We start from the raw sequence: 25091 nt of genomic DNA on the forward strand, positions 1-25091 counted from the left end.
CTAAAATGTTCCTTTTATTTTCAGACATTTTCAAGTTATTTTTTTCAGATAAAATATAGTGTTAGAATTCTCATCTTGTATACATTATCTAAAATAGGCCTATAATCACTTGCTTCATCAAACCTTGTGGGATATTTTCCTTAAAGCAAAATAAGAATTTTATATGGCCTCTTTGAAACTTGAAATGATTTTCCTTTAATGGGAAAAATATTGACTCCTATTAATTGTGAAATCACCTAATTTCAACATAACAGAATGGAAATATCATTATGGATGCTGAAAGCATTGTTTCATCTTTTCAAAAATTCCAATTGGCTTCACTTCATATGTAAGTTCAATTTTAATACCTTAATGTCAACTTATTAGAATTATCCTGTTTTGGGGCCCCGTGCAGTAGCGTAACTACTAAGGTCCTTGCCTTGCACACCAGGTCCCATGAGGGCCAGACTTCTTGTTTCAGCACCCTGCTTCCCATCCAGCTCCCTCCTTGTGGCCTGGGAGAGCAGTTGAGGATGGCCTTGGGACCCTGCACTTGCCTGTGCGATCCAGAAGAAGCTCCTGGCTTCTGACTCCCGATCAGTTCAGCTCCTGCCATTGCGGGCACTTAGGGAGTGAATCAGCAGACAGATGTAAGAATTTTCTGTCTCTCCTGTCTGTGTATCTGCCTTTCCAATTGAAATAAAGAAACCGTAAAAAAAAAAAAAAATCCTGAAAATCTTACCTGTCTGTTCCAGTGCCATAATTGAATGTGAAGTTAGATTAACTTGCTGTTCCATGTATTTACACGTCAATACGTGTTTATCCTGTAACTCAGATTGTACTTAAAGGTTTAAATGTCTGTCCCTGTCTCCTCTATTTAATATGTTAGCTCATTCTGCTACAAACAAATTAAGCTTGATAGCTAAGAGGTGTTTCACACACTTTTGTTTTTCTGACTGTCTTAATTTACATGACTACATGATCTTTCTTCTTCAGTTCATTGTTATATAGATTATGTGATATATCAAATGTTGCATCATCTTTAATTCAAGGAGTAAATAATATTAGATAATGGCTTATGTTAGCAAAATTTATGTGCTAGTATTTTTGGATCACTTAGTCTATAGTTATGACAGTGCTGAGTGATATTTATTTACATTTTTTTTTATTTTTTGTATTCATTGCCAGAATTAATATCAAGTACACATTTGATTCACAAAATGAATGTGGGTTGTGTTTTCTTAAAGAGTTGTAAAATTGTTAGTTCTTGTATTAAAGGTTTAATTCATTTATTTAGAGGGTGATAGATAAAGAGAAAGACAACGATCTGAAATCCACTTCTTTGTTCCCCAAATAGATATGATAGCAAAATCTCGGATAGGCAGAAAGTAGCACCTGGCACTTGGGCCAACTTCTGCAAGCTAGCAGGAAGCTGAAGAGAAGTTGATTAGCTGCAACAGGAAGCAGAACAACGATATGAGATACCAGCACCCCTGCTGGTGGCTTGTCCCACAGTACCACAATGCCAGCCCTGGTAATATAGATTGAAAAATTTGGTATTTTTTTAATATTTATTTATTTTCATTGGAAAGACCAATATACAGAAAAAGGGAGAGACAAGGATCATCCATTGACTGGTTTGCTCCCCCAGTGGCTGCAGTGGTCAGAGCTGAGCCGATCTGAAGCCAGGAGCCTGGGAACTCTTCCAGGTCTCTCATGCGGGTGCAAAGGCCCCAGGGTTTGGCCCATCTTCTACTGCTTTCCACAGCTAGGGAGCTGGGTGCAAAGTAGAGCAGGTGGGACATGAACTGACACACCTATGGGACTCTGGGTGTGCTGGTGTGGGATCCTGGCACAAGTGAGGAGTGGATTTAACTGCTAGGTATCACGTTCAACCCTAGAGTTGGTGTTTTTAGCTCTCAAAGTCAGACAGTGATACAGGTTTCCTTTTGGGAAGCATGATTGAATTTTTCATCTGATTCTGTGCGTATCTAAAAGGTTATTCCAGTGATTCACTCCCTATCAGGAGAGTTATGCTAGTTTGTACTGATATGGGGTTGGATGATTTTACTGAAATTTTCAAAGCTCTGTGAAAACAATTGTTAGTAATTTTCCTTTAGTTTCTGATATTTTCAAAATATGATGAGTTAAGTTTTATATTTTCTAACCTTTATGATTTGTCAGTGTTATTGGAGTTTTAGTAGGTTTTGTTCACAGTTCAAAATGAGTAGTACTTTGTTTTTGCTTTATTGATTTATCTATTTTTTCTTTATCAGTATCATCAGGAGTTCTTTGTTTTTCTCCTGCTTGTTGAGATTTATTTTATTCTTTTTCTAGATTTATTAGCTGGGAGCAAAGAAGGTCTTGGTCATGAGAGATGTTTCTCTTTTTAGGTTAAGTATTTGATTTAAGTGCCTTGCTCAAAAGTGCTTCATCTGTGTGAAACAAATTTTTATATGTTTTACTCAATTTTAATTCCATTTCGCTTCATAATTCTTTGCACATTTCTTTTAATCTGTGGATTTGCATAGCATATTATTTATGATCTGTGTGTTTGTTAAATCCCTTCTGTTTTTTTATTTTAGCCTCCCAATATGGCCAGACTGATGTGGGATAACCATCATTTTACATTTATTAAGATCTGTTTTATGCTCAAGACAGTCATCTCAGGATATGTTTTATGGTTGCCTAAAACAGTGACTATCTACCTACTGTCAACTCACATATTCTAAGTGTATTAATTTTTCTTGATGCTTTGTATATCACTATTTTTGACGTACTCACTCAGTTGACTTTAAAAAACATATACATATATTCGAATGTCCAAGACAGAGCAGAAGGATTTTTCATCTGCTGATTTCCTATCCCTCAGGCTAGCAGAAGGCCTGAGAGGGTTTTGGAGCCAAGAACTCCATCCAGGTTGTGCAGCCCAAGCACTTGGGTCCTGCTTCACTACATTCTCAGGTTTGCTTTCAGTGCATTAGATCCAGCAATGAATACCTGAGACTGATACAGGCCCCTTGCCATTTCCTCTGTGGCAACTGCTGGCTTAAGCAACAATCCCAACTCTAAGTCTTCCTTTGACAGTTGAACAGGTGTTTAACATTGAAAACGATAGTGATTATCGGACTGTTGGGTTCTCAGAACATTGGCCTTAATGTAGCTTATATCCAGCATCATTGAATAGCCTGATGCAAGTCAACCACAGTTCAAATAATAAAACAAAAAGCACACACATTTCCAGCATGCATTTTGAATGAACAGATTTGTACATTTTCGAAAAGCTAAATTATATTATTTTGTAATTTTTTAGGTATAATCTGTATTAACTCTCAAAATCTCAAACATCAGTAGATGGTAATTTAAGTTCAAGCTTTGCAAAATCTGTTACAAATGTAATCGACTCGGATAGGTCTTTGATTATATTACACCTGTCTGTGGGAATTTGGGAAAAATTATTGACATGTTTGTAAAGAGAGTAATTTTGGTTTATGTCATGGTTGCATTGTCTATATGCTGTGTTTATATGGAGGGATGGATATACATTCTTTTTTAGATTAAGTTAGATATAGCAAAGATTAAAAATACCACATAATAAGACAATGAAAACATGTACTGTCAGTAAAAAAGTGAAGCAAGTTTATTGAGGTAGAGAAGAAAAATTTTTAGGAGGCAATCTCAAACACAAATCCCAGAGAACATTGTGACATTGCCTATAAATCACAGTTTATTTTTCCTTTTTTTAAAAAAAGATTTATTTATTTTTTTTTTGCAAAGTGAGATACATAGAGAGGAGGAGAGACAGAGAGGAAGGTCTTCCTTCTGATGATTCACTCCCCAAGTGAGCGCACCAGCCAAAGCTATGCCGATCTGAAGCCAAGGTTCAGGAACTTCTGGTATCCCACACGGGTGCAGGGTCCCAAGGCCTTGCACCACAAGCAGGGAGCTGGATGAGAAGTGGAGCTGCCTGGATTAGAACCAATGTCCATATGGGACCCCGGGGCGTTCAATGTGAGGACTTAAGCTGCTAGGCCACGCTGCCGGGCCCATTTTTCTTAAAAAGAGAAAACCTCAATTTAAAAAATTCGGTGTTATGTGTAAAACTGAATAAGTCAAGATTAGAAATTGTTAATTTGGGCCCAGCGCGGTGGCGCAAGTGGTTAAGGTCCTCGCCTTGCACGCCTGGGATCCCATATGGGCGCCGGTTCTATCCCGGCAGCCCCGCTTCCCTTCCAGCTCCCTGCCTGTGGCCCAGGAAGGCAGTCAAGGATGGCCCAAGGCTTTGGGACCCTGCACCCCGTGTGAGACTTGGAAGAGTCTCCTGGCTTCGGATCGGCATAGCATTGGCCGTTGTGCTCACTTGGGCAGTGAATCATTGGACAGAAGATCTTCCTCTCTGTCTCTCCTCTCTGCATATCCACCTTTCCAATAAAAAAAGAAAAGAAAGAAAAAAAAGAGAAATTGTTAATTTGCTTATATATGTGTAAATTGTTTTCAAATTTTCAGATCTACATTTTCATTCCAATTGCATGTGTAAATGAAAACATGCAAAAATTAATTATTTCCTGGTACTTTCTGGATTTTGTTGGTTGTTATATGTTATCATGCACATTGCCCTCAGACTCTAAAATCATATTTAGTTAACATAGTACATTAGTCTGCGTTCCTCAGAGACGTAGGACCAATAGCATACAATTATAACATGAATCATGAGAGATTAGTTAATGCCACTTTGGAGGCTGAGACGCGCGTGTTTGGTAAACGGAAGCTGTACAAAATCTGGAATATGATTTCAAGTTGAGTCTGTGAACCTCAGAAACAAGGTTGCCAATGGTACAAATGCCGGTCTGTGTGAGAAGCCTGTGCACCTGGAGAGCTGATGGGTAAAGGCCAGGGAAGGAAGATGTCGCAAGCCTGGCATGCAATGAACTTGGACTTGCTCCTTTGTGTTTTTGGGGGGACTGCTTATGTACTTGATAAGTACTTCCACACTGATGAGTGCAATCCGATGTTTAAGTTCTTTTCACTCACATGCCGATCTGTTCCTGAAACAGCCTCACTGATTTGAGACACTGTGTTTTACCAAGCAGTGACTGATTGACCTGACAAAATTGTCTTATGCAATCTTTTTAGAATTAACATTACAAATCACAAGGTTACCTCTAAGCCAGCAGCCCATATGAATATTGTGGGCTTATTACCTAAATTTATGCAGCTTAAATTAATATGACTGGGGCAAGCTACAAAACTGACCTTGTGTAGACCATAGCTTTCTCTAAATACAATAGCCTTAAAATGAAAATTACACTCCGTTTGTAATGGCAGTTTTTATGCAGAAGTATATCAATTTGGGACATATTTTCAAGTGCATGTAATAATGATAAATTGCTTCTTTATAAGATTTTATCAGTTTACCTTATCTTATAAGATTGCCAAGATTTGAGAAATGCAGTTAAGAAATACAAGTTAAATTTCTCTAATATTCTGTAAAATATAGCTATTAATGCACATATCAATAAAATTAATTGGAGAATTTTTGTCAGATTTCACAAATATAGGTCTTATTTTATTCGGCATTTGTCAATTGCATTTACTTTGCAGTTTTTAAAATTCAAAGCTTTTATGGCCTTTGAACGATACTATTTTATGGTGTCTCATGAAAGTAAGTAGGCTGTATGAATGAGTTTTGACAGCCTTCTTCATTATTATCATGATTTATCCCTCAATTCAAATATTGAAAATATATGATTTTGAAATATTTTTCTGCAAGAAGAACACTATTAAATGGCAAAACTGTAGAAGATTTGTAGTTTCAATTATCATACTAAAGAAAACTGTTTAGCAGGTCATGGCTTTTGTTGCACTTTGGTTTCCGGTCATTTCCCCAGATTGATTTTATTGCATTGTGCTTTTTCTAGTGTCAAACCTAATGGCACTCATCATTCAAGTTCACCTACAATTGATTTTGGTCATTTCTCATACAGCACCTATAGCACTTGAAAAATCGTTTTGATAGACACAACTTCCTCTGATTCAAATGTAGTGAGACTATATATATTTTTTTGGGCTTTCATTGCACAGCAATTAATTAATACATTAAGTGCAGTATATGTCATAAAAGTGTTTTGATAGTGTTTCCATTACTGTATTTATATTACAATCTTTTTCTTTTTTTTTAATTTTTGCACGCAACCTCTGCAAGTGGCTGTGCTTTGAACACTCAGGTAAAAATCAAAAGCAACACACTGAACTCGTACTTAAATAAGTGAAACAGAATAACAGTTTTTTTTTTTTCACTTATGACTCTTTACTATAGGCATCTATAGACAACATATCCCTTCAGTTGTGAAAGCTACTATGATATTCAGAAAAAGTAACAGTGAAATTTCTGTAAATGAGTTGACATGAAGGTTACATAACAGTTCAGAAAATGTTTTACAATTTCTCCTTGACTTTACAAAGTTAAAGACAATTTTAAGTTGTGTTAAACACAATGTACACCTGTATTATAAAGTAGTGATTGTACGCTTAACAATATCATAATTTCCAGGTACACACAAGAAATTAACTTTTTATTACTATCACCAGACACTATATCCTTAAAGTCTTATAATAATTTTCAAAACACGTTTTTAGTCTCTAAAATTTATATTTGCTTTTATATGGTGTGAGAAACATTACCATGTAATTTCCTATACCTAAAAGTTATTTTATAAGTATATGGAAAATGAAATGGAAAATAAGCTTGGTTTGGTGTAATTATTTTTAATTTCATACGTAGTACAGTATCAAACACTCATGGGAAATATTGGGGAGGAAGAGACGAAGGAAGGGAAACATTGTGATATTCTTACAATGTATCTTTAATCAACTTGAAATTTATGCTTTTTGTACTCTTAAAAATAAATAAGTAAATTTTACGTTATGAAAAGCAATGAATTATTGTGTATGAAAATCAAATCCTTTTATATCAATTCTCAGAAATTTCCTGAAGTTTCATCAAGTTTAGGTTTTAGCTAAACACTGTGTGACATTGCCCACTCCTCAGTGGTACTCAGAGTTAAATCAGTGATTTCGTTCATTGCTTTGTACAGTATAAATCATATGCAAAACCAGAAATATATAGGAATGTAATAGATATCCTAAGATTTCATCATGATTGTTAGCTCATGTTTATGCTCCTATGGAACTGTGATTTTTGTACTATTTACTTGTTGAATAATACTATTATTGGTGTATTAAGTGAAGTGACATTAGATTTTGTGAAACTTTAAGGAACGAAAAAAGGAAGAAAAGGATCAGGGGAGACAGAGAGGTACATACAGTTTTCTTAAAAACTGTACCTGTGGAATACATAAAATCTGTTCACTCAAATAAAAAATTAAATTAACAAGATTACCATGTTTGTCTCTTAGGTAATTTCAAACTTCTTAAAATAATAGAAAATAGCAAAATCTAAAATATATAAGCCAGTATTGTGGCGTGGTCAGTAAGGCAGCCTCAGACCCTTGCACTCTAAATGTGTAGGAGTTTGTGTCCTGGATGCTCCAGTTATAATACAGCTCGCTGCTATTAGACTGGATAAAACAGTGGAACGTGACTTTGTGTCTGGGTACTTGCCATTCACACAGGAGACATAGCTACAACTTGCGATTCCTGGCTTCAGCCTGGCCATTGTGGGCATCTGGGGAGTGAATCTCTTATGATTTTCTCTTTCTGTTTCTTTTTCTATTTCTTGTTCTATTCATATGACTTTAAAAATAAATAAATGAATTTTTAAAAATGTTAAAATGAGAAGAATAAAATATTACTTTAGTCCTAATGATAAAGTATTTAAGGTATGTTTAGGTGGTATATTTCATTTATGGGATCAAGATTCATTGACATTGGTTTCTAAACATTTTGAATGGAGTTTCTATAGTTGTTATGTTTTAGAGATGTGTTTTATTTATCTTCAAGGTACAAGACAGATAAGTGTGTATGTGACGGAGAGACGGGAGAGTAGAGGGCTGGATTATGATTGGTCCAGGCCAAATGCAAAATACCGAATTCCATCCTGGTTCTACATGGTTGATGGACATCCAACTACTCGTCTGTGTTCCTCTGCTCTCCCTCAACCTGTGCAAGATTGCAAGTGGTGCCTGAACCAGAGGTACAACCACAATGGCACTAAAGCATTAATGTCTTAATTAACTCTTCAGATATAGTGAGAAAAGTAAGAGTGGTTACCATATGTTACAGGTTAATTTTCTTCAGTGATTTTATTTAGAGTAGATTCAAGCAGATTGACAGCATTCCTCTAAATGAATGTTAGCTGCATAACCTAAAAATGAAATTTAGCAAAAGTACATAGAAATATTAATGCATACAGACATCCTAGCTTTTTTTTTCTCCGTACCTTTTAGAGTGCTTTATAAGAATGAAATCTGGAAAATGAATATCATGATCCTCATGAAAATTAAGGTGGCTTGACTCTATAGCAATTTGAGAACATAATCATCTTAAACCATCTGTTTTCTTTTGTTTGTGGTACATCATAAGTGTAAGCAAATTTGCTCAAGAATGGTGCCTGGTGATGGAAAAAAGAAATTATAATAGGAATTTACAGTTTGTTTTTGTGTTCAAGGAATTTAAAATTGTTTGGTGAAATTCAACGTACACAGCATAACAATGTTAGAGACTCTTTAAATATTACAGTAAGGAGAAAGGTTATTTTAAAACGTTCAGGTAAAACGCTAGTCTTTTTGTGTTTCAGCTTCTTTTACACAAGTTGTAAAAAAGCAGTGATGTGTCAGGTACAGAGAACTACCACCCATAGAACTGAGTAATTCTCATGTTCACACAGTATTTTTCAGACTTCAGTCTGTCCTGCCTGAAAGAGAATGAATAGGCAAATCCAACTTCAACATATATGAAGATAACTGATAACTCTAAATTTGAAGATAACTTCTTTTTTTATACTGTAAAATTTTTGAATTTTTGAATTTTTTTTGAAATGTTGTGTGTTATAAAGATTTTGTTTGATTTCTGAAACTCTTACTAGAAAAATGAATTACACCTTTAAGGACAAAAATAATCCCATATATTAACTATAATGAAATAACATTGTTAATTCACTTCCTAAAACATTTGGGTCATTTACTCACAATTGAGTTTTCGGTGATATCTTTTTTTCACCTCATTTCCAAATTTCTTAAATGTAGCTGGAAGAATCTATGATTAACAGAGAGGATATACACATCAGACTTTAAAATTTGAATTTCATCAAATATTATTTTGTATAATAATTGTTGTTAACACAAGGTTGTTTCCGCTATCTCAGACCGGGATGGCAGGTGGGTCCAAATGAGCAACTGTCAATGTTTTCTAAGAAGTATTTTACATTGAAAACAGGATTAGATCAATGCACATTATACACTTTATAGCATTATATAGAGTGATAGTATAGAGATATGGTAATATAAAAACAAATGATTATAATTGTTTTTGAAAAAAATGAACTTTGAAAACATTTGCAAAAAAATAAAACTTAAAACATTAAGCTCTGAGGTCTGGCATGGGACTGGGTGGACTATATCAACCAATGCACCAAGAAGATACTTCATCAACCTTGAAACAGTGAAATCAACAACATCTCAGAATGCTCAAAACCGCCTAAGCAGTACTTTTGGAATAAACTCCACATTGAAGATCCTGAGATGACATCAAGTGGCTGTTCCCTAACTTCTAAAACTGATGGTGTTAGCCTGCGTGAAGCAGGTCTTTTCTCTAATACAGGAAGTAAAAAGAAAAAGTAGAAAATAATTGTGTCATCCACTTTCTTCAATTCCTTTACCCTCCCCAACCTAATCACTGGCCATATGTGTATTCATCCTTCTCCGCTATGATGTAAATATTGTCAAAATAAAAATAAATCTATAGACAACAAGCTAACAAACTTACTTTCACTTACTCTCACAGACTGAGTAACAGTCTGAGTTCTGATTGCTCGATTTCTGATCCTGTATCATGTTAATGTAGCTAGGAGAAGCAGAGGACAGCCCAAATGCTTGGCCCTATGCATGCATATGAGAGACCTGGAAGGTACTCTTGTCATTACCCTGGACCAGTTGTAGCCAGTTTGGCTGTTTGGAGGGCAAACCAGTGAGTGGAAAAATTCTCTGTAATCCTGCTTTTAAAAACAAAACAAATCAAACAAAAACTTACTTTATTTTCCCAACATGATTTAGGTTTTATTAATAATATTTATCAATAGTAGTATTCCTTAAAAGTATTCTAAACTACTTCATATGAAAACTGGTTAGACATTTATTATTTTCTGAAAGGTTTAATATTTATTAGACCTGGCTCAATTGACTAAATTCCCACCTTGCATGTGCTGAGATTACCTATGGGTAACTGTTCGTGTTCCAGCTACTAGACTTTCTATCTAGCTCCCTGCTTGTGGCCTTGAAAAGAATAGGATGATGGCCCAAAGCCTTGGGACTCTGTACCCACATAGGAAACTCAGAAATAACTCCTGGGTTCAAACTGGCTTGGCTCGGTCATTGCAACCATGGGTAGTAAACCAGCTGGTGCAAAATCTTTCTTTCTGTGAATACTTTTTCTATAAAATAAGATTTAACTCTTATTAATTATTAGTCTGTCCCTCTCCCATTTCTTCTCTGTTCTTCTCCCTTTTTCTCTCTCCCCTTCTTACACTCTTAATGCCTTTCAAATCAAAGATAAATTTATAAATGTTTAAAGACTAAATAAATAATCAGGAATTCATATTAAATTTTGTATGGAATGTAGGTGTCAAGTTTTTGAAAGCTATAAATAATAAAATGAAAGCTTTTTTGTTATTGTATAATTTTAGAGCTATCACTGCTTCCATATTCATAACATTTCAGTGTCTGAAGTTTATCCTTTTGTTTGCACAGGTGTCTTTGAAATGACAGTAAAAAGATTGAAAGAGTTATGAAAAACTAAACAAATTTGAGAATGAATACATAGTATTGCAAGAGTACAAAAAATCCCCACCAGTTTGAGTTTAACAGAATTTGTTAGGGTAATTACTTCAATAACTTATCTTAAAACATGATTTTAAAAAGAGATTAACATAATGATTATAAGCAGTAATCTAAAACACTCAACCAAGACACCAGAAAGCAGAAACAGAAACAGTGTAACATCTATTGATTAAAGAGTGACATTCTGAAGTTGTTAAAGCTATATATTATAATTAAAATGCAATGTTTATAAGTATATAAATTGCAAGTTACATGGAAGTTGCAGTGTGATGCAAAAATTAAGCAGCTGAAGAAACCTCAAAGTATTCTCATAGTGACTTTTTAACATGCTACTTAATTCCATAGACATAACATGGGGCAGTCAGCATACCTACTCTGCTCAAAGTGCCATTTATACAAGCTACGTGCCCTTACATTATAGTTTTCGGGATGGCTTGAGTAATCAGATGCAGAATTACAAATTCTAATCCTGCCTTTTTTTTTTTAGCTGATTCTGAGTATTTTTTACTTTGTTGCAATTTGAATTTCATCATTTGAATACTTCCTTTTTACGACTTCTGCATATTTCTTGTCAGGATTGTGTATTTTGTTACTGTTACTGTTGAATTTCTTCAGTTCTGAGCATTCATTGTCTGTCAGTTTTAGAATTTGTCATTTTTATATTGAAAGTACCATACCCTTTCAGATGCTGTAGAATAATCTTAAACACCTTGGTATAAACATAACCAAAGATGTGAAATGTCACTATGATTAAAATTATAAAATATTAACAAAAGAAATAGAAGGAAAGATTTACTCTATTCCTGGAATCAAGATCAATATCATCAAATGTTCATATTATTGAATGTAACATGCAGATTCTTTTCAGGCCACTAAGAATGAGCTGGATCAAAAGCAGATCTGTTGGTAACTGAACTGGCTATGGTTTGAGAGATGGTGCCACAGGCAGAGGCCTAGCCTGTTATTCCATGATGCTAGCCCCTCTTAATTTGTGTACTAAAGCTTTTGTAGCTTTGTGTCATGACAAATTTACATTTCCTTCTTTTCCTCTTCTTTGTATTTACTCTGTTTCTGCTTTTAACTGTCATGTCTATTCATCATGTCATTACTATCCTATACTTTCTATTTTTTAAATAAGTTTGTTTATTGGAAAGGAATAGTTTGAGAGACAGAAACCCATGTGTTGGTTCACTCTCAAATTGTCCATAAAAGCCAGGGTTGGCTGGGCCAAATATAAAGGAACCAAGCTGAAGCTCAAGGTTTCACATTTAAGTGAAGGGGCACAGACACTTCGGCCATATTTTCCTGATTTCTCAGGTCATGAACAAAGTTGGATTAGAAGTGGAACAAGGGAATGCCAGCTGAACCCTTTATGGAACTCCTGCAGTGCAGGCAGCTACTTTAGCAGCTATGGCGCAACTCCACCACCCAACTCCCCACCCTTCTATCATGACCCTTCCTTCAAGATTTCTTGGGGCATTCATGTGGTAATGGTTAAATGCAGAAAAAGAAACTGTTAAAATCTGATGATTAGATAAAAATGTAGTAATCAAGATAGTGTATTAGTTTCTGTTATTTTCACCACGCCACTTCACACTGCCCAAAATTCTTTTTTCAGGAAAAATGTCAAAATCCAAACAGGGTACTTTATTACAGATACTAAAAGATGGAAGCAACTTTTTATGCGTGCACATAAGATTAAACTGGGAAGCACCCCAGTGCCTGTGCTGATTTTATCACCTATTGATGTACCTTAGTGATAAGTAGCAGACAAATCTTCCTTTACATGGCCCTTCTCTCCATTCACATGGTTTTTTACACTTTGAGTGCAGCAATATATGCCTGTCATTTATATCATGAAGCTTTGAAGATTTGGGAAGCCAGTTACAAAATGGGAGGTAGGAAAAATAGGGCTAAGTTTATAAAATATTTTAGTTTATGTATTGGACTCCAATTTATCTCACGCTCTGTGTTTTCATACCCAAGTATGTCACTGTTATTTCAGGAAGCCACCAATCAGTGCTTTGCAATTATTTTATTTTGATAATCTTTACAGAGTTAATTAGGGCACAAAGGTTCAAAGGCTACTGGAAAGTGAGTGAGGCCATTGTTTCCACATTATTATTTGTGTATCTGGGCTAAGGGGAGAAATAAAGGAAAAAGCCTCCCACACATCCTAGTTCCCCGATGTGCTGCATGCTCCAGGGGTCCTGCTCAAGTAGTTTTGATATTTCAATAATTCTAAATTTTGGCCAACCTCGCCATTCTAAGCATGATGAAATATCTCCAGAATCCACGGGAGATTCACCTTTGAGTCTCCGTTTGCCCAGGTTTTCACTGCCAAAATGCAGCTCGGGTAGTTGATTGATTTATTCTGTCCTCTGTCCACTGTTGTGGTACCATGTGTCCTCTACAGGTTCTGATGGACTGCCACATCCTCCAAGTGCACCACGGCAAGTGTCCTGAATGAGTAGTTTTACAAGTCTCCCAGGTCGATTGAACTCTAACACTTACAGTTCTCAGTTATATTTCTGTGATTATAGGTTAGGATTTGTAAGCAGTGACAAAATTTTTTTTTTCCAAACTTACACATTGGGTGTTATATCAGATATGCTGTAACTTCATATTTCTTAAATTTTGCTATAAACAAATAAGCTTTATGTTTAAAATTAAATTGTAAATGAAATAAGATTTAAAAATTGGTAGAAATGACTACCCATTGAGAAACCATTAGTAATTCTGTATTATCCTGCACAATAATACACGCTGCGTAAAAGGGATTGTTTCTGGAGTTATTGGCACATTTGAATGCAAACTGCCTGAGCATGAAAAATGAGACTTTCATTTCCTATAAAAATAAATTAGAAGCTTTGCTTTGCCAGCAAAGCTGTTTGAGCACCTCAGTTCATAACTATTCATGGTAACATAAACAGATGTTTTTGCTCATACTGTGAACTGGCTATGACATTACTATATTCAGCATTATTTTGTATCCAAAGAAAATGTAGCTGCCTTGTTTTACAATTAAAATAAACCTGGCAGAATATCTATAGTCTTCAGAAAATTATACAATAATCTTAATAACTTTTTCAAAATCATGATTCTTTCTACTTTACAGACACAGAAAGTGTGGTTAAAATTACCGTTTCTGTATTATAACAGTAAGTCTCAAATAATGGTTTAAATAAAAACATATATTATGCAGAACAATTCTTTCAGACTATAAGTTCTCACTTCTAAATTAAAAATAGAGTAAAATAAATATGAAATTTGTTATGCATTGCTACTTATGCTAAGATTATTCTTTTTTATGAAAAATGATATTTTCTCAGATTACAATATCATGCTAGTGCTTCATATGTTTTAAGTGAGAATAATAACATAAAAAAATATGGGGCTGTTCATTCTTTTGCTAGTTTTACATGGGTTTGAAATTCTTGGGAAACAGTAAGGAATGCAGAGATATCAGCTTAAATGTAAGGTTCCTGACCATACAAATATATGTATTAGTGCCACTTACTACTGTGACCAGTAGAAAACTGAATTTTATCTTGGAAATGACAAATATTTTGATTTAGGAAAGAAGGAACACATTTCTGGATTATGTTCAAGTATCTGCATGTGCTATTATCATCTTTATTGTGTGGCAAATTAAATCAATGCCTGCAGCTCAGCATCCTTCACCATATCCGAGTGCTGTTTGAGTACTTGTTATATCAGTTCTGATTAACTTTCTTTCTATCCCATGAGGCAGAAAAGGGGAAGGTGGTCTAAAACTTACAGCCTTGATTTCCATTTGGCATACATTTGGCTTTTGGATTTTATTGCATGAAGCTTTCTCTAGGACACATCATATTCTAGGTCACTAATAAAGTGAACAACAACAAAATGAAGTCATAACATGTGTTTTTCTGACCACAGTGGAATGAAACTGGAAAAGAAATATTAAGAAGCTAAAGATATACAAACATATTGGGATCGAAAATCAGGCTTTTGATGAACATTTGGTAACAGAAAAATTAAAACTGAAATAAAACGTTTCTGGAAATGGGACCCAAATGAGGCTCAATGACTAAACCCTTATTTTGCAAGTTGTAGGATTCTATAGGGTGTCATTTTGTGTCCTGTGTGCTCCACTTCCTTTTCAGCTTCTTGAATTTTGGCTGCAAAAGTAGTAGATGGTAGCCCAAAGCTTTTTGAAGTCTTAACCTGTGTGGGACACCTGAGAGAAGTTCCTTGCTCCTGATGTTGGATCAGTATAACTGTACCCATTGCAATAATTTGGGGAATGACTCACCAGACACAAGATCTTTCTCTCTGGATGTCTGATCTGCCTTTCAAATAAAAATAAATGAATCTTAAAAGTGTTTTTGGAAAAGAAGGTGGTAATGCAACATTTTGAGACAAATGGGATAAAACAAAAGCAATGTTAAGAGCAGATTTTATAGCAACTAATAATCAAATCAAGATTTTGGGAAGGTTTCAAGTAAATAATCTAACTGTATTTCTCAAGAACCTAGAAAGAAGGATTAGCCCAACTCCAAATCAGTAGGAATAAAAGATTAATAAAAGTTGACAAATGAACACATTTAAAACAAAAACTTAGAAAAGTTCAGTAAAATGAAGTGCTTTTTTTTTAAAAAAAAAATAAACAAGCACAATTGATAAGCAAAACAGAAACTGAATAATAACACTGCCAGCAATTAAAATATCATGTCTGGATTGATTTACTGAGGACTTTTGGCAAACTTTAAAAGAAGAACAATTTCCAAATTCTTCTTGTTAAATTTAAAATAATGTAAAGGGAATAAATCCCTGGAAGCTCCTTCAGTGAGGTTGGCATTACCTTAATTCCCAAACCAGAAAAAGATACAACGAAGAAAATTATTGGCTGATATTTTTGAAAATTGTAGATGCAAAAAGTCTCTGTAAAATACTAGCTAATAAAAAATGAAAACATATCAGATTACTTACGCAGACCAATTGTGATTTATCCCTGCTATGCAGGCATGATGAAACACATGTATTAACAAGATGTCAACTAGAGACCAACTGATTATTTCAGTAGATGCACAGAAGCTATTTCATAAAACATTTTGTGATACAAAGCTTATATACATTTCAGTTTAAAATAGCATTCCTATACACAATCACAATAATATCATGACCTTAAAGCAGAAAAACTTGCAAGCATTTACCCTAAAGACCAGAAACTGACAGAATGCCCACTCTCACCATTGCTATTCAATATAGATTTTGGTGGTTTCAATCACAGCCATTAGCAAGAAAACGAAATCGAAGAAAAAAAGAAGGTGAGCTACCTACCATGCTTGCAGTTGATATGATTCTCTGAAAGAAAAGCAGTAAGAAACTCTTGGAATTCATGAGTTTGGTAATTTGCCGAGTATAAAATAGAATCAACAAACAGAAATCAATAGCTGCTGTACTGTTATTAGCGAGAAAGAACTCACAGTATAAGTGTCATTCACAAGAATTGGAAAATATTTTAGTACTGTGGAATAAGTTTTACCAATGACATGAAATATCTCTATAACAAATTAAAAGCTGTTGAACGACACAACAAAAAAGGCACTGAAAACTGAAAATTTTTTTTGTGTTTGTGGATTGAGATAATTAATATCCTCAAGGCACCCATAATACTGAAAACAATTTGCAGATTCAATGCAACCCTAAAGAAAATACAAAGGGCGTTTTTCTTTTATCTATCTAGAAAATATCATCTTAAAACTCATATGGAAACAGAAGAGATTCTGAATACCTAAAACAATGTTAATCAACAATAACAGTATGCTGGAAACATCATAACACCAAATTTCAATATATAATACAAAGCAGTTACAATAAAGAACATAATACTGGCAGAAAAAATATACATATAGATCATTGGAATTGAATAGTCTACAAATATATTTTCCCCAATCTGTGGTAATTAGCATGGAGAGTATAAAAATGTAATATAAATGAGAAAAACGTCCATGCTTTGGCATCAGCATCCCACTAGGGCCCTGGTTCATGTCCTGCCTGCTCCATTTTATATGCAGCTTCCTGCCTGTGGGTTGGGTAAGAAATGGAGAAAGGCACAATTATTCTTTTTTATGAAAAATGGTATTTTCTCTGAGATTACAATACGATGCTAGTGCTTCATATGTTTTAAGTGAGAATAATAACATAAGAAAAAAAATGGGGCTGTCCATTCTTTTACTAGTTTTACATGGCCTCAGAGCTCATTTGGAAGACCCAGGAGGGGCTCTTGACTACCAACTTCAGATTGTCCCAGCTCTGGACTTGCGATGATCCAATGATTTGGAGAGTGAACCAGTGAGCAGACGTCCTTCCCTATTTATATTCATTTCTGTAATTCTAAGTTTCAAATAAAAAATCTTATTTTTATTTTATTTAATTTTACTTGAGAGGTTTAGTTAAGATTCATTTTATTTTTTAATTTATTTTTTATTTTATTTTATTTATGTTTATTTGAGAGGTAAACTTACAGAGACAAGGAGTGATAGAGAACTTACCTACTAGTCCTTTCCCAAATGCCTTCAATGACCAGAGCTGGGCTGATGTGTAGGCAGGAGCTAGGAGTGTCCTTCATCTACCGTTTTTCTAAAGTCAAATATGTATTAACAACTGCTAATAGAGTCCTGGAGGATATAGAGAGCATATATAGAGCTGGTAGAAATTTGTTGTTACGGAATGAATGCAACACAATTTTTCAATTTGCATTTCTTAGTTTACAAGCATTCAAGACCTACTTGGTGATGTGCATCTTTAATATTTGCCCACATTTGTGGTATTTACTAGCACACATGCAAACTTAGAACAAAGAGGAGCAGAAATGAGCAATAGAGGGCACAGGGCTTGTTTTTAAGATCATTCTTCCTGTGAATTAAATGTTATTATATACAAGATACCACTGTGGATTTTAGTTTCAATTGTCATGCAGAGAAAGAGCAATTTACTTCCTTACAATGTGAAAATTTCTGTATTTTTACTACATCAAATATGATTCTTAGTAAAGATTTGAATGTCAGCAATGCATGATATATATTGTGATGGGAAAAAAACTGAAATTACTGCTCTTAATGTTGATATTATGTATCTTCAGTTTCCACAATGATAAATTATAGTTAGTATTTGGCTTAAATTAAAGACATAGAAGTTTTTTTTCTTATTAATTTTTGCTAAGTCAAAAGTAGTCATTTATGTTGAATAGCACAAGTAAATGTAATGTTTAAATAAAATTTTCTCAAAACTCTTGCAACATATTTCGGGACTAACTGCAAAGTAATATCTATAATTTGTCTTAAAGAACCAATTGACATCTAATTTAGCTAACACTAACTGTTTACATGCAAATTAAGCACTTATCTGAGCAACTTAATTGGAAATAATTCTCTGGTGCTTTTATTGATTTGACTAACTGCTTTAATTGGGTATTTCATCAGCTTCAGGTTTCTATAAGAAGAACAACATGCTGTACTGAAATCATAGCTTATGGGGCATTCCAAAAATATTATTTTTAAATAGAGAATAGTATTCTCATTCAAATTCACAAATAATTGTATGTTATTCTACAGTTCATATTTTTGAACATTTATGAGCATTAAGTATAGGTAGAAAAAGAAGTAAATAATCGAACAAATTCCTTTGGGATTTTTCTAAAGGATTATTTATCTGTGTGATTGATCGGTTAGAGAGAGAGCAGGAGAGAGAAAATGAGCAAGGAAGAGAAAATTAAAGATCTTTCATGCATTGATTCATTTCCAAAATGCCTACAATTGGTGGAACCAGGATGATACAAAGCCAGAAGCCAGGCTCTTCCATAATTCCTGTGTGTTTGCAGGAACCAAATTCTTGGGCCATTCTGTGCTGCTTTCCTTGGCTCATTAGCAGGGAGTTGGATCAGAAGTGGAGCAGCGCGAAGAGGAACTCAATTCCTCATAGCGTTAAAGCTCTGCAAATGACATGGTGTCAATCATAAAATCTGGCGTCAATGCAGTTTTTTGCATTTAAGCAGTCATATACTGTGTACTCTAATATTTTATTTAACAAATTAAAATAACTTAAAATGTTGGTTAAAGTCAACAAAGTTTACATATTTCACAATATAGTTTTAGGAGCATAATGATTCTTCTCACTTTACTGTGCCTCCTGCCCCTATCCACCCTCACTATCCTCCCTTCTGATCCATTTTTAATTCTAACAATGCCATGATTTTAATTCACTTAAAAATCACATACTTATCACTCTGTCTGGTGGAATGATTTTTGCATCTACCTGTGATCATGAAATGCATGAGTTTGTATCCATACTACATGGTAACTAATGGTAAATTGAATTAATGGAAAGACAAATTTAAATTTCTTTACATTTGTAAATGAAGAATGTCATTCAGCACATGAGCAAAAGATCAGCAACTGAAAATTTATACATATTATGTATCAATTATATGTATTATATATGTATTATACATATGTGTATATGTGTATTTTATATATATATATGTGCCAAAGCAAGTGAACTTGTATGATGAATGGCAGGAATTTGTTGCCTATTGTTTCCAGTACTTGGTTCATTTGCTGAGTGTTAGAGAATTTGGAGGGCCAGATTTTAAAGTGAATGGAACGTTTGAAATAGTTGTGAAAAATGTGAAAGGTTACTGATGAAGGAAGTTGTGGTTTGTCTCGCATTTTTGAGGGCAGATGTGAAGTACAACACTTAAATTTTATGATAGCTACAATCAAAAGTTTTCACAGTTGATGGTGGCTGCATTCAATGGTCTTAGAAAGGGAGGCAGAATATACATTTCAAGTTTCTCAATGGCGTTGTACTGCCTGAAGGCTTAGAATGCCAAAAATACTCTTGGTAACTGAAGAACCATGTGCAATGACTGGAAAGGTATCAAATGGTGTTTGATTGGAAGTGGATCGGCCAGGACTCAAACCAGTTCCCGTATTCAATACCAGCACCACAGGTCATGGCTAGCCAGTACACCACTGAACTAGCCCTAAGGAATTGGAATCCTCAGTGTCCCAAATAGGATAAAACATGCAGATGCCAAGACAGTATATCATTTCAGAAAGTTAATGTTGGTGTTTCTGTACATATGCTATGAAAATGGATATGGGAGAAAATTCCGTTTGATCACTAAATGCTTGCGTAACTCTGAAGTTACAGATGCAATTTATTTCAGTGATAATGCAATTAATTATGTGAAGAGTGCTGCATAATACACACTGAACATCCTGTGATATCTGAAGGCAAGTTTATTTGGCATATAAATGTATATGTCATTATTAGAAAATATATAACATTGCTAGACCTGGGTGACAATAATCTTACTACAGTAACACCGTTTTAAAACTGATAGCAGAAACAGAAGGGCATGATGAATATCAAACACATCTGTATTCCAGCATCCAACTTTGAGCTCCACATGCTGTGTAGGAAAAATAGTATCATAAGAAATTCAAGTCTAATTCCTTCTCATACTTGAGATTGAAAAAAAAAAAAACTTTACTCATATAAATGAATTGATAGTATTACCAACCGAAATGTAGCTCGTCTTTTACCATCTTTCAGGGTTTTTTGTAAATCAAAAGGTTTTATTTATTGTTAAAATATATTTGTCTATTTGAAGGCAGAGGGTAAAGGTGTACTGAGAAGGAAGGAGAGAGAAAGAAAAGAGACAGAAAGACAGAGAGAGAATTTTCCATCTACTGGTTAACCTTCCCAAATCCCACACTAGTGATGGCTGAGCAGACTGAAGTCAGAGCCCAGAACATGAACTGGCTCTCTCCTGTGGATGTGAGAGACGCATTTGCTTGGACCATAATCTATGCCTTCTCACATGTGTTCACAGGTATTTGGATGAGAAGTGAAGCAGTTGCTAGCACTCTGTGCCACAGCACCAGCTTCCGGAAAATCTTTAACGTTTGATGAATGCTAACCTACCAATTACTCCGTGCCACAGTGCACTATGTTTTTTTGTTATCATATTTAGAAATTTGTTTAAGCTAGTTTTTTCCTAAAAGTTTCATATTTTTAAATTTTGAAATGTTTTAATAGACTTGTTCATTACTATCTAAATAAAACAGATTTACCGGGAAAAAGGGGGAGGATGGGGAGGATCAAGAAAGAGAGAAAAAGAGAGAGAGAATATTTATTGCCAGTTTAGTCACTCCCAAAATTGACACAGTAGCTAAAGCATGACAAGTCCCTTTCAGGAACCTGGAGTTTCTTTGTGGTCCCCATATGGGTGCGGGGATCCTAACACCTGGGCCCTTTTCGCAGTTTTCCCAGGCACATTGGGCGGAAGCTGGATCAAAAGTGAATCAGAAGGGATTTGAACTGTCACAGATAGCAGACGCTGGCAGCACCAGTGAAGGCTTCCTCTACATGACCATAGCATCAGCCACCTGCTAGTGATATTTTTAAATAACTTTTTTTTTTTAATCTGAAAGACAGATTTTTTCACAGAGAGCAGAGACAAAAAGTGAACTCTTCCATCTGCTGGCTCACTCTCCAAATGGCTATAATACCCAGAACTCATCTTCTGGGAAATTGGGAGCCAGGAGCCTCTTCTGGGTCTCCCACAAGGGTGCAGAAGCCCAAGAGATGTCAGTGTTAACAGGTGGAGCATTAGCCTGCTATGACACCATGCCAATCCCAGGAATAGTTTTTAATTAGCTAGCCTATATATGGTTTCTTCTAAACATTTACAGTTCTGCAACCTACATTTAATAACACTGTCTACGTTCAATTAACTTTTTTATGAGCTGTTTCACTGTAGTTTATAGATTTTTCTTCCAAGCCTGTCCAATTGATCCAGCATCTTTATGATTGATCAAGTTCCCACTGAGAATATATAAATTTTATTTTATGCATATATGTGCCTATACAAATATATAGTTTATAACATATATAGAATAATTTATGATAGCATAAATAAAATTTAAATGTTGCATCTTATATAATGTACATTATATATGAAATATTTAATTTACCAAAATTAATTACAACAAGCATATATACTTTAAATTTTATATAAAAAAACTATTCATTGAATTGGAAAGTAGATGGAGAGATTCTACCCACTGGTTCACCATGCAAACCCTTCCAGTACTTTCTGCAGCAGGGTAAAATTATCAGCTGGCAACTTAATGAATGTCTGTGAAATAAATGTTGGGAACAAAAATGTACTGTCATTGCTGCCTTCTGGGGTTTGCTCTGACAAATTTAGGTTCTCAAATAATTTATGTCAAAATATGATTTAGTATCTTTGTGGCAAAGCCAAATCTCAGCCAAAGAATTCACAATCTTGATACAGTAAAGGGATTTGTCTGCTTTGATGTTTGTTCATCTGTTTTGTTTACCATTTCTTAATTTATTCATTGTACAATTATTTATGCTCCTTGGACACAAGTTTATTTGAAAATGTTATAAGTGTATATATACATAGTTTTTTCTCATTGAATTCTAAGTTGTGAGAGACTACCAAAAAAATGAAAAAAAAAAAAGATTTTCAGGGGGCTCTGGCTTCATATATTTTTAAAAAGATTTATTTATTTTCATTTGAAAGGCAGATTTGCAGAGAAATGGAGAGACAGAAAGATCTTCATCTGCTATTTCACTTCTAAGGTGGCCACAGAGGCCAGAGCTGAGCTGATCCAAAAGCAGGAGCCAGGATGTAGACCCAGGTCTCCCCCTGGAGTGCAGGGTCCCATGGACGTAGCCCTACTAGGCCATTCGCAGGGAGCTGGATGGGAAGTGGAACAGCAAGGACAAGAACAAGCACCCACATGGGATCCAGGTGACTGGACATAGAGGACCATCTTACTGAGTCAACACGCTGGTCCAGGATTCATATATTTTAACCTGCATTTTAAAGAGTTGTATGTATTATTGTGTTAGTTAAATCAAGTCTCATGCTAAGGAAGATTTCACTTGAAATTGTGGGGAAAGTTAATTTTTCTAAAGTGAAATTCCCTTCGCTATTGTAATTTATTCCAATCCATGTAAACTTTGAATAATAATTTTTTTCTCCTTTAAGCAGAGAAATATGATGGAGCATACCAGAAAGAAGTATGACAAGTGTCCCTGTCTTGTGCTTGTTTGAACTGTATTGGCACATATAATCTCCTTCTTGAGAAAACATAATATTTACTTAAAAACAAAGACTACTATAACTTCAAAATTTTAAAAATTGAGCAAATTTTCTCAGATAATACGTATCAATACTAGCTGAATATATCAGAATCTATGCTTATTATTAAATCAATAATATTTTCCCCTCCCATTGGATGCTTAAAGCAGATCTTGACTACATTTTATCGATGCACTGTGGTAGTTTCTTTGAGAATGCCCTGCTGTTAAAACTGAGATAATAAAATGAAATGTATCTCTGTCTAATCTTTATCAGGGAGTCTCCGGCTAACTGTGGTATAAATGGGGCATGAAATGAATGTATTACTGCCAAGCGTGGAAATAAAACCCATTATCAACTAGAAATTAATCGCTGCAATGGCAAATCACTTTGTAAGCTGCAGAATTTTCTTTGTGACTGCTTTCCTTTATTCTTCGGAAAGCTTTGTTGCAAAGCAATTGTTTTTTTCTCTTAACTTTGCTTTTTATGACTTACATATTAATGTTCCCCTCATCACTGTTTGAATACTTAAAGAATTGGTGTTTGAAGATGGTGATACTCTATTCACCTTTCACCTCTTATATCTACCTTTTAGGCTTAAATTGTCATAAAATAAAATAGCTAAAAAGCCGTAGAACCTGTAAAATTAAAACTTTATTCATTGAAATCAAGGTTTATTGCCCTATAATTCAAAAATTCTCTAATTTTTACCTTGATGTTCTTAAACATCTTTGAATATTGCCATGTGGTTAATGTATGAAACCTCAACAGGGTAGTTCTTTTGTTTTAATTTGTTGATTGAATCGTGCACATTTAATAACAGACTAATACTTCTTTGTCCAAAGAAATCTAATATTCATGGTAGAATGTCAATGTATATGTGTAATGTTTCTCTTATTTTAATTTGCAATTAATATTAATCAGATTAGATGCAATTTTAAGAACACAATGATTTTCTTCTCCTCCTTTCTTAACTTACCTTCTATCCTTCCTCCTTCTCATAAACAACTTTTTTAGCATATTCTAGACTTACATCAAAGTAAAGGATTCACTACTTTATCAGATAAAAAGTTTAACAGATAAGAGGGAAAAAAGGAGTATAATTCAGTGTGAAAGCAGGCAACAGCAATAAACAATAATTAAATAGAAAAATTACCACTTTACTCACATACAATATATTTTAAAGTAATCACAGATTACAGCTATTGTAAAGAAGGATATATTACTGGGAGTAACAAGATGGCAGAATATGGTAAGGACACATTAAAAAGATGGAAATAGGAAATAGGAAAGAACAGACCAAAAACAGACACCTGGAAACCTGTGGATAAGGGAAGCAGCAGGGACAGTAGAAGGTTGTAGTAGTTACATGACACCCCAGAAGCTGTTGGCTGTTGGCGATCTGAGTTGCACCCATGGCCAGGAGTGAGACAGAGTTCACTGGAGCTCAGGAAGTGAACCTAGGCATAGAACTACCCATCCTTCTCATTTGCATGGTTCAACCATGAGCAGTAGCACAGTGACAGAGCCAAAGCAGGTGGATATCGTACCTCATATCCTCACCAATGCAACATTGGGCATCATTGTGTGTACTGATACAAGGATTTGCGGCTGAAGGAAGAATAGTGAGCTACACAGGCAATGAGCCAGTAGAAAACTCATTTCTGGCTCAATGCTTTGCACAGATCTCACAGGGAAAATAGTCTTGACATGGTATCTTAAAAGTTCCACTAGATATGTCCATGTGTCCTTCAGAACTAATGTCCACTAGATTCGGCAAGACCAGCACCTTTGACAACCCAGTGATTTAGTGCTGATGGTGTCTTCCAATTCTGGGTACTGCTCAAAAGAAAGGCTGTGCAGACAAAGTTTCAGACACAGAACAGGATCACAGGGAATAGAATGTGGTGAGTCAGAAGCCAGGACTATGG

The sequence above is a fragment of the Ochotona curzoniae genome, unplaced genomic scaffold (genome assembly GCF_017591425.1).
Source record: "Ochotona curzoniae isolate NIBS_2020 unplaced genomic scaffold, NIBS_Ocur_1.0 scaffold_4506, whole genome shotgun sequence".
In the NCBI taxonomy this organism is placed as follows: Eukaryota; Metazoa; Chordata; class Mammalia; order Lagomorpha; family Ochotonidae; genus Ochotona; species Ochotona curzoniae.